Genomic DNA, 8800 nt, shown 5'->3' on the forward strand with positions numbered 1-8800 from the left:
AGGTGAATAAGTTTACACTTTATGAAACAGTAATTTATATATCTAGATATTTTGTAAACACAGGCGAAAGATTTTTTATTTACAAGTTACAGGTTTTGCAGTAATGAAGATTATTTTTAGAACAGGTACGACGTTTCGATCATTTACATTCAACAATCTGATTCAGATACTAAAACCTTCTTCACCGTTTAAACTTGTATACGTGAGAATGATCGAAACGTCGTACCTGTTCTAAAAATAAATAATCTTCCATACTGTAAAACGTGTAACTTGTAATAAAATTTAACTTAATCGGTATGCAAACTCAAAACGAAACCAGCATTTTTTTTTCTCTGTAAAATACTAAATGTTTTTCATGCAAAAGTGATTCATTTTTTTTGTTACATATATTATTTATTTAAAACTATTTTCTAAAATAAAGGAGCTTTATATTGGTCTAGATTAAAACCTGAGTACACTGTGTTAGTCAATTTCAGCATTTTAATTATGACACTGGAAAACAGCAAGAAAAGAAACGACGAGAATATAATATTTTTAACACTTTTTAGATGCTTATTTCTCCCAGGGGGTTAGGGAGCTCGAACCCGCAATCTGCGGGTCGCGGGTTCGAATCCCCGTCCTACCAAACATGCTTGCTTTTTCAGCCGTGGGGACGTTATAATGTGACCTTCAATCCTACTATTCGTTGGTAAAAGAGTAGCCCAAGAGTTGGCGGTGGGTGGTGCTGACTAGCTGCCTTCCCTCTAGTCTTACACTGCTAAATTAGGGACGGCTAGCGCAGATAGCCCTCGTGTAGCTCTGCGCGAAATTCAAAAAACAAACTTATTTCTCTTAATCAATAACAGATATAATACATTTTAATATTGCCCCCAGTGGCACAGCGGTATGTCTGTGGACTTACAACGCTAGAATCTGGGTTTTGATACCCATGGTGGACAGAGCACGGATAGCACATTGTGTAGCTTTGTGCTCAATTACAAACAAACAACATTTTAATATTTTATTTTAAATGATAGTTTAGATGAAGTGGGATCCGAACCACAGCTGTTAGAAGAAATTATCAATTCAGATGTAGATCGTCTTAGACCACTACGCTGTTCACTTATTTTATGCTCTTTGCCTGCACCGAGATCTTTAAATCATCAGTTTAATCTAGCGGCTATGGAGAGCAGGTCACCATTAAAAGTATCCAACAAGTATTTTTCATAGAATATTCATACATATGCACAACAGTTATCAACGATATGTATTTCAGACTAATATCTACCAGTGAAATTTTTTCGTACAGATCCTCCTTTATATTTTATCTGTTCAACGTGAAGAAATACAACGTACCTATTTTTGACTGGCTATTTCTTTTCATTTAAAACAGATATGAAGCTGGTTTTTTTTACGTGATGTAAAAGTTATTACATCAGTTCATAAATATAAAAATAGTGGCATTCCAGTATTTGGAACTATTATAAAAAAAATATCACAAATTTTACCGAGTCTTCAGTTCAGTGTAAACAATAGCGTCACAGCAGTGTTACTTCGCCTCCCTACTTTGCTGGAGTAGCTACTGTACATGATCTAGCTCCCATTACACGTGAGTACTGTTTTCGTATGTATAGCTATGTGTTTCCATAATTATTTCCATCACAGTTAGATGTGTGTATTTCTTTTCAATGTACCAATTGCTTTCTTCAGTTGCTACTTAAGTTCAAGCATGTGACGTTCGTCTGTTGATTGTTTTGGTGTAAACTTTACCCCACGTCTACTGAAGCGTACATGTTGAGTGGTTTTTGTACAGTTGATTGGTATTGCATCACTATTCCAGGAGATTGAAGATGATATTTCTCCAGGTGGCTCGGCGGTAAGCTTGAGGGCTTATGACGCTAAAATTCAGGTTTCGATCCCATTGGTGAGTTTAGTGCAGATAGCCCATTGTTCAGCTTTGCGCCTAACAACAAATAGCAAATCCCTACTCACTTTCTGCTTTCACGTTAGTTTCCTGGTTTTCAGTTATAGAATATAGCCGGTACATTTCAACACTTGCCAACGGTTAACACGCGTTAGAAAAGATAGTTGTATGCAAGAGGTGACCTTAAGTATTTTACACAAGATACTTAACACTGTGTTTATAGAAAGTGTAATCTTGACCTTCAAAATGATCGACCTGTTTTTATGCTAAATTCAAGTGGTAGGGTCCACGTATTACACCACGTTAAGTAATTCTGTATTTTTGCCTGCTTCAGCACTAAATGTAAAGACAAACTATTGAAAGAAATTACTCATCTTCATTTGAGAAATACTAGAGAATCCCAGCGGTAATTACTGAGATTAATAGGAATATTAATGCTATATTTATTGATCTTTATATGTGACTCATATGCTGTTAGGGGGCTCTATTATCAACAAGGTCCTGAACTCATAAGCAATTTTCACATAAATAGTTCAGAGAAATGTCTTGAAAAAGTCAATATAGACACTATCAGTAATTCTAGGGTTAAGATTTGATAATGAAGTGCCATACTTTTACGAAATACCTTATACTTATAACCCAGTCAAAATATTATCTTCGTACAATCTTATGAATTGTTTTATACGCCAGTATATGTTATATATATAAGTATATGTTGATATTTAAAACAGGTGAATTGTGATTTCCGTAATATTTTGTTGCTATATACATTCTAAACATTCTTGTTTCACGAAAACAATAGAAACATTATTGATTGATTTGTTTTTGTTTATTTTATCGAACCATGGATTTTAGCGTTGTAAGTTCGTGAACTTGCCGATGACCCACCGGAGGACTTTTAACACAAATACAACAACGTATTATCTAAACATTGAATGCCCTCTACTAATTCATCTTTACTCCATGAATTATGTAATTGAATTAGAACACACATACCACTTTTAAATAATTATATTCAAATCTTATAATCTCATATTGAAGTTGACTTAAAATTGGTTTACCTTCTTTCAGGCTAGCTTTATGTAATCGTATTCATAGCTCTTACAATTATATTTCTTACTTCATTTTCCCAATGAAAACAATAATATAATTGAAGTCTAATCATAATAGTTTAATATATATATATTATATCGTTATTCTTATCTGAAAAATGCATTTCATATGAGTATATCAAACATATATGATCAAGGATAAGGTTGTGTATAAAAAGGAACCATAGCAACACGTATAAGATCGTGAGTTGAGCAAAGTATAAATTAAGGGAATAACTTTTTATCATCCACCGAAGCATACATTGCTTCCTCGTTCCTTCTTCTTATTTTCTTTTTGTCTAAAATTACAAAATTCGCAACACAATAAATGTAAGCTATTGAAACTTAGCAAGGTCAACCCTTGTTTGTTTCTGTGAAATACACATACATACATAATAAATCAAGTTTGCAAGTAGTGATCGTCAACTTTGTACTTGAAAATTGTTTAATTTAAATAATTAAAACTTAGCAAGGTCAACCCTTGTTTGTTTCTGTGAAATATATATACATATACATACATAATAAATCAAGTTTGCAAGTAGTGATCGTCAACTTTGTACGTGAAAATTGTTTAATTTAAATAAACTATAATATCAGGCATTTGGTGCAAGAAATAAAAAAAAAAACAACATGCGAGTCAGAAACGTGTAGTATTTTCGGAAATTGAGGGGGAGGGGATTTCTGTTAGTGCCAAATAATTTCGACGTGCTGCAATAATATCGGTCTAATATATCGTTGTGGCCCATGTGACGTAATAAAGTTTTGGACATTGCTGTGCTTTATACCATCGTACAAGCAGAAATCCGAACTGGACATTAATGAGTCTGAAATATTTTAAAATAGAACACAGAGCAAAGGTAGGTAACGAGTTAGCATGGACAACGAATTTGTCTTTGTCTTTGCTATGTACTTAATGAGGCTTACTTCAATACAGTCCACTTACTGCAGCACAGACATCTGTAATCTCATCAGTAAATGAAGTTTTGGCATTTGGCTTTCTTTCAAATTATTATTAGCGAAACAAAATTTTTAGTTTTAGCATAAATTACTTGGTATGTGCAGTTGTGTGTGTGTGTGTTAGGAACCATACTGCAAATTAGGTAAGGAATCGATTAAAATTTTCTTTACAATTTTCTTCAGTCTTTTTTTTTCTTTTATTTTCTTAAGATGTGCAACTATGCATATTATTACATTAATTTACTGGACAGTTAAATGAGCGTGGAATTTTTAACTTAACTATTCAAAACAAAGAAATATAAACTATTTTAGAATGCACATGATTAACAGATGAGAAATAAAAAAGTCTCACTAGTATCTCAGTTCTGTTCGAAAAGAGTAGACTTGTTATTTTCTTAGTGCAAAACTAAACAATGGACTATCCTCATTCTGTCCACCGCGGGGATTCGAACTTCGTATTGTTAGAGTGTAGTGCAAATCCGTAAAGAGTAGGCTTAACATATATGCATAAATATATGTATGAAGACTTATGCGCATGGGCATTCTTACATGCTTAAGTGTAGCACATATACGTGTATGTACTTTAACCGTATCAATAATAGAGAAGTTCATATTTATATTGTAATATAATAATAATAAGCATTCGTAACGTAGGACGCTTCTGAGCGTATACACAAGTTCTTTCTATATTAAGAAAATATGATAATTCCGGAACATAAACGCAACGTTAAGGTTTAAAGCTATATTAAATAAAATCTGTGAAGGCTGGATGGTTGTCGTAAAGCCTAAGAGTCATTAATAATTGTCATATAATAACTTAAGACGATGGGATTCCCTTCCAACAACTAAAAAATTACCTGACTTTTTTTTTTGTTTTTCCATTTATTTTGGATATTAGTTTCCGTTCATTTCAGTAGTTTGTATTAAGTTTTGTCTATAAGTTTGTGTTACTTTAACCAAAAAAATTGGTGCAATGTTTAAATTAAGTGATACAGTATAAAAAGTAAAAAATTAAAGTTTACTTATTTTGTTCTATTAAATTACGTAGGTTGGAAATAATACTGCTATAGCTGGTGCCTGTGATAATGCGTTTTTGTTTTTGTAATAATATTATGGTCAACAAAAAAAGTCGATATTTTTTTGCCATGATCTATGTATACACTTTGTAATGAGCTGCTGCTTCTAGCTTTTAAAAATGATCTTGAATTCATCATTTCGTTTGTAAACTAATGTATAATATTGCTTCTGGCAGAGATAAAACAGATCACGTACTCCTTTGGCACCGACATAATAAGTTTTGAAATTCGCCCTTGATGGTCTTACGCCTTTCCTAATGACAGTATACGTGTGTATGCAATATAGGGTTTTGTTTATTCTCTAGACGGTTACCGAGACTAGGGCACCCCACAACTACGCTTTGTAATTAATGATAGAATCATTATGCTCATAATCTTATTTGCTGCCACCCCTTTTATAGACCATCTCACCCCCACCTCCTCTCTCGGCTTCTTTCTCCTTGGCACCGCCATGGATAGAAATACACATCATAAGATAAGACTTGCTTTACCAGTGTTAAAGATGATCTTTTAAGGTCGTTGAACTACAGCAAGCAGCAGTTCCTATAGTAACATCCCAAGCGATTGTATGGAATACTATGTAATGTAGACTCACCAGTAACGATAATAATGTCATTTGTTCATTCACCATGTTATCATCAACTATTAAGATAAATTATAAGCACAATGGGCTAAACGGCCATATCAGAGACCCCTGTGTATCAGGCTTAGCCGCCTTTAATTTCTAACTGCTGACCAAAAAAGAGGATAAGCAAGTGACATCACCCGCCGCTTTAAGAGACTACTCTTAACCAGATAGCGGGACTGACTGTCACTCTTATAATGTACCCGCATCTGTAAGTGCGAAGCGTGTTCGGTAGCACCACGTCTTGAACCCTAAACTCTCTAATTCGATACCAAACTATTAGGTTACGTTTGGGTCCTCCTTTATTAAAGGTATTTATTTCCTTTAAATTGTACTATTTTATTTTTGTTATAAATAGTTACTTTCCTTAACTTCAATAATCTTATTTGAAATATAAAATAAGTTTGGTTTCTTGATTATTAACATTTAATCGAAAGTATTTCTTTCTCTGAAATTGTGTTTTTTTTTCTAAGATTAATTCTCATGACTAAAAACAGTTTTTTAATGAACTTATATCGTATTGGTCAATGTTTAATTACATATAGTTAGTTGGAAGGATGTTGATGCCCACGAGAGTCTTCGAAATGTTTATGTTTCTTTTTTTTTGTATTTGTCATTAATGTGATTATTTAAGTTCACGCTAATGTAATTCCTTTTTTTTTAATGTTTTTCTTCATTCTAACCTTTATTCTGTAGATTGAACTATTTATTAGACATCATGTTGTTTTTAGTTTTTTCATAAACTCAACTTTTTCAAGTCAACTTTTCCCATTCATATAAAACTCTTTCTAACATATTTATTTTCTTAAATACAGTTTTTCGTTGCCAAAGCTCATAACTTTTATCTATTATTGTAACTTCTCCTAATCAACTTTTTCGCTATGGATCTTCCGTGGTCAATGTTTTCATTATGACTTTTCTTACTCAATGCTTTTCTCGCTCAGTTATTTCTAGTAATATTTTCCAAATTAATTGATACTTCAGATATTTCAGTAAATGAGAGTTTTTCAAAGTCCATGTTTTTCACTCATTTGAATTTTTCACACCCAGTACCCTCCGGTGACTCAGTGATAAGTCTGAGGGCATATAATGCTGAAATACGATTACCGAAGCCCACAGTAGGCTTAGAACAGATATCCCATCGTGTAGCTTTGTGCTTAACAACAAACAAAAATACCCTGTGTCGTTCCGTGAACTTGCTTTTCCTTTGTTCGGGTATTTGTATTTGTTATTTATGGCAAAGTTAATAAGGCTATCTGACTCCGTTCCTGACCAGAAAGAAATGAATAAAAACCCTATAGCCCGAGTGCTTTCGAAAGGTGGACCTTTCTTCTTCAGGGGCAAGAAAGAAGGCAGCCAGTCAGAAGTATCCTTCCATCCACCATCAACTCTAAGGGATTCACTGTCAATCTTATACACACGCATGGAAGGATTTTGCTAAAAAATGAAAAAGAGTACTTAAAGCAATGGAAGGTTTCAATTAAAAATTAGAAGGACAAACAAGTGTCATAAAATAAACCCACTAATATGGTTCTTCCGCTATTAATAAAGGTCCTTTTGCCTTTACTAAGGTCCTATAAAACTAAAAATAAGTCAAAACTACGTAAAATTGAATAGTTTTACAATTTTTGCGTTTATTAAGGTTCTCCTGGACGAAGAACTTGAGTAAATGTCATATGAGGTATTACTGAATGAATGAATACAGGCCATTTGAAAACATGTTCATTCTTTTATTTCTCGCGAGTAATTCAGCGCGCATGATTAGTAAGTAATAACTTCGTATCTCGGCAAACAATTTCTGACTGCCCTCAAGCCGTTTCTCATTCTTTTTTCTCTTTTTTTTTTTTTTCAAGTCATTAGTTACTCGAAGCCGCGTTTTCTTGTCAGTCAAGCTTATCGATGACTATCGTTTTACTTTTATGTGGGCGGTACCTACGTACATACCCACGTGTTTCTTTCTATTTAAAGAAAGAGATCATCTGGATTTAATTTCGGTACTTTTCGAGTAGATCTAAATAGAGCTGTTTCCAAATCAAATGTTAAAGGAAGAGAACAGCTGGAATGAAAATAACGTTGGCAACTGCAGCGGACACATAGAATAAGTAACAAACTTTAGAGAGTTTCCCTGGCAGTTTTCTGGCGGTAGGTTAGAAGAAGGTGAGGTTCGCACCATGAGAGGCTATTTTTATGTGAAAGTTCTCACCATCGAACCTCTGCAAGAAAAAAAAAAGAGGTATTTTTGGGTCATTTGAGAAGTTCTTTGAGGTAATTTTTAAGTGTTGACATTGCCTAGGATCAAGTTTTTTTGGTAAATCTAACTTATTAATTTAAAGTATAATTGGAATAAAATGTGTTTTAATACTTATCGGGATAACTTTTTTTTTTATCTGAAGTAGTTTTGTATTAATTTGTTATATGATTTTTCCCAATCTCTGCCTGTAAATGAATTACATTGATGGAAAAGGATGTTGTTTTTCTAAAACACTGACCTTGGTGAGTAATCTCAATTGTCATCACATTATAAACTTTCGAAGTTATTAATAAACAGTTTTAAAAGTAGTTTTACTAATGTGAAAACGCGTGTACCTGATGCTTTCTTTTTGTTTGGCGATTAAGGATAGGTGACATCATAAAAACGCCTACAACAAACCATGATAAAGTACTTGATGACAAAATCGTATAATAACTGTAATAATTTCGTCCTATATATGTAATGTATGTAATTTGTGTAAAGATTTAGGCTCTAGTTACTAACACACTTCTGCCTGATTATTTTACAGCTTATGCATATTTTGCATTTAGTTTGAAACAATGTGGATTCTAGTGGCGTTGGATTGAAGTGAAACGGTCAATGCTTTCCCTTCAAGTCCCCCTGTGGGACAGCGGTAAGTCTACAGACTTACAACGCGAAAATCCTGGGTTCGATTCTCCGCGGTGGACAAAGTAGATAGTCTAAAGTGGCTTTGCTCTAAAACAAACTTTTTCTTGAAAAGAAAAATATATATATTATATTGTTTGTTTTGAATTTCGCGCAAAGCTACACGAGGGCTATCTGCGCTAGCCGTCCCTAATTTAGCAGTGTAAGACTAGAGGGAAGGCAGCTAGTCATCACCACCCACCGCCAACTCTTGGGCTACTCTTTTACCAA

At 33.6% G+C, this 8800-nt stretch overlaps 1 protein-coding gene across 2 annotated transcripts in view; it reads left to right on the forward strand.

Annotated features, from left to right (window-relative positions):
* The first annotated feature begins 1522 nt into the window (after positions 1-1522).
* LOC106461573 (cAMP-dependent protein kinase catalytic subunit-like) overlaps positions 1523-8800 on the forward strand; it is a 104982-nt gene continuing 97704 nt past the window's right edge. For both annotated transcript variants that reach the window (XM_022388577.1, XM_022388575.1), the window contains exon 1: positions 1523-1588. The gene's annotated coding sequence lies outside the window, so the exon portion shown is untranslated. The remainder of the gene's footprint in view (positions 1589-8800) is intronic.

This window comes from Limulus polyphemus, unplaced genomic scaffold, assembly GCF_000517525.1.
Source record: "Limulus polyphemus unplaced genomic scaffold, Limulus_polyphemus-2.1.2 Scaffold989, whole genome shotgun sequence".
Lineage (NCBI taxonomy): Eukaryota > Metazoa > Arthropoda > Merostomata > Xiphosura > Limulidae > Limulus > Limulus polyphemus.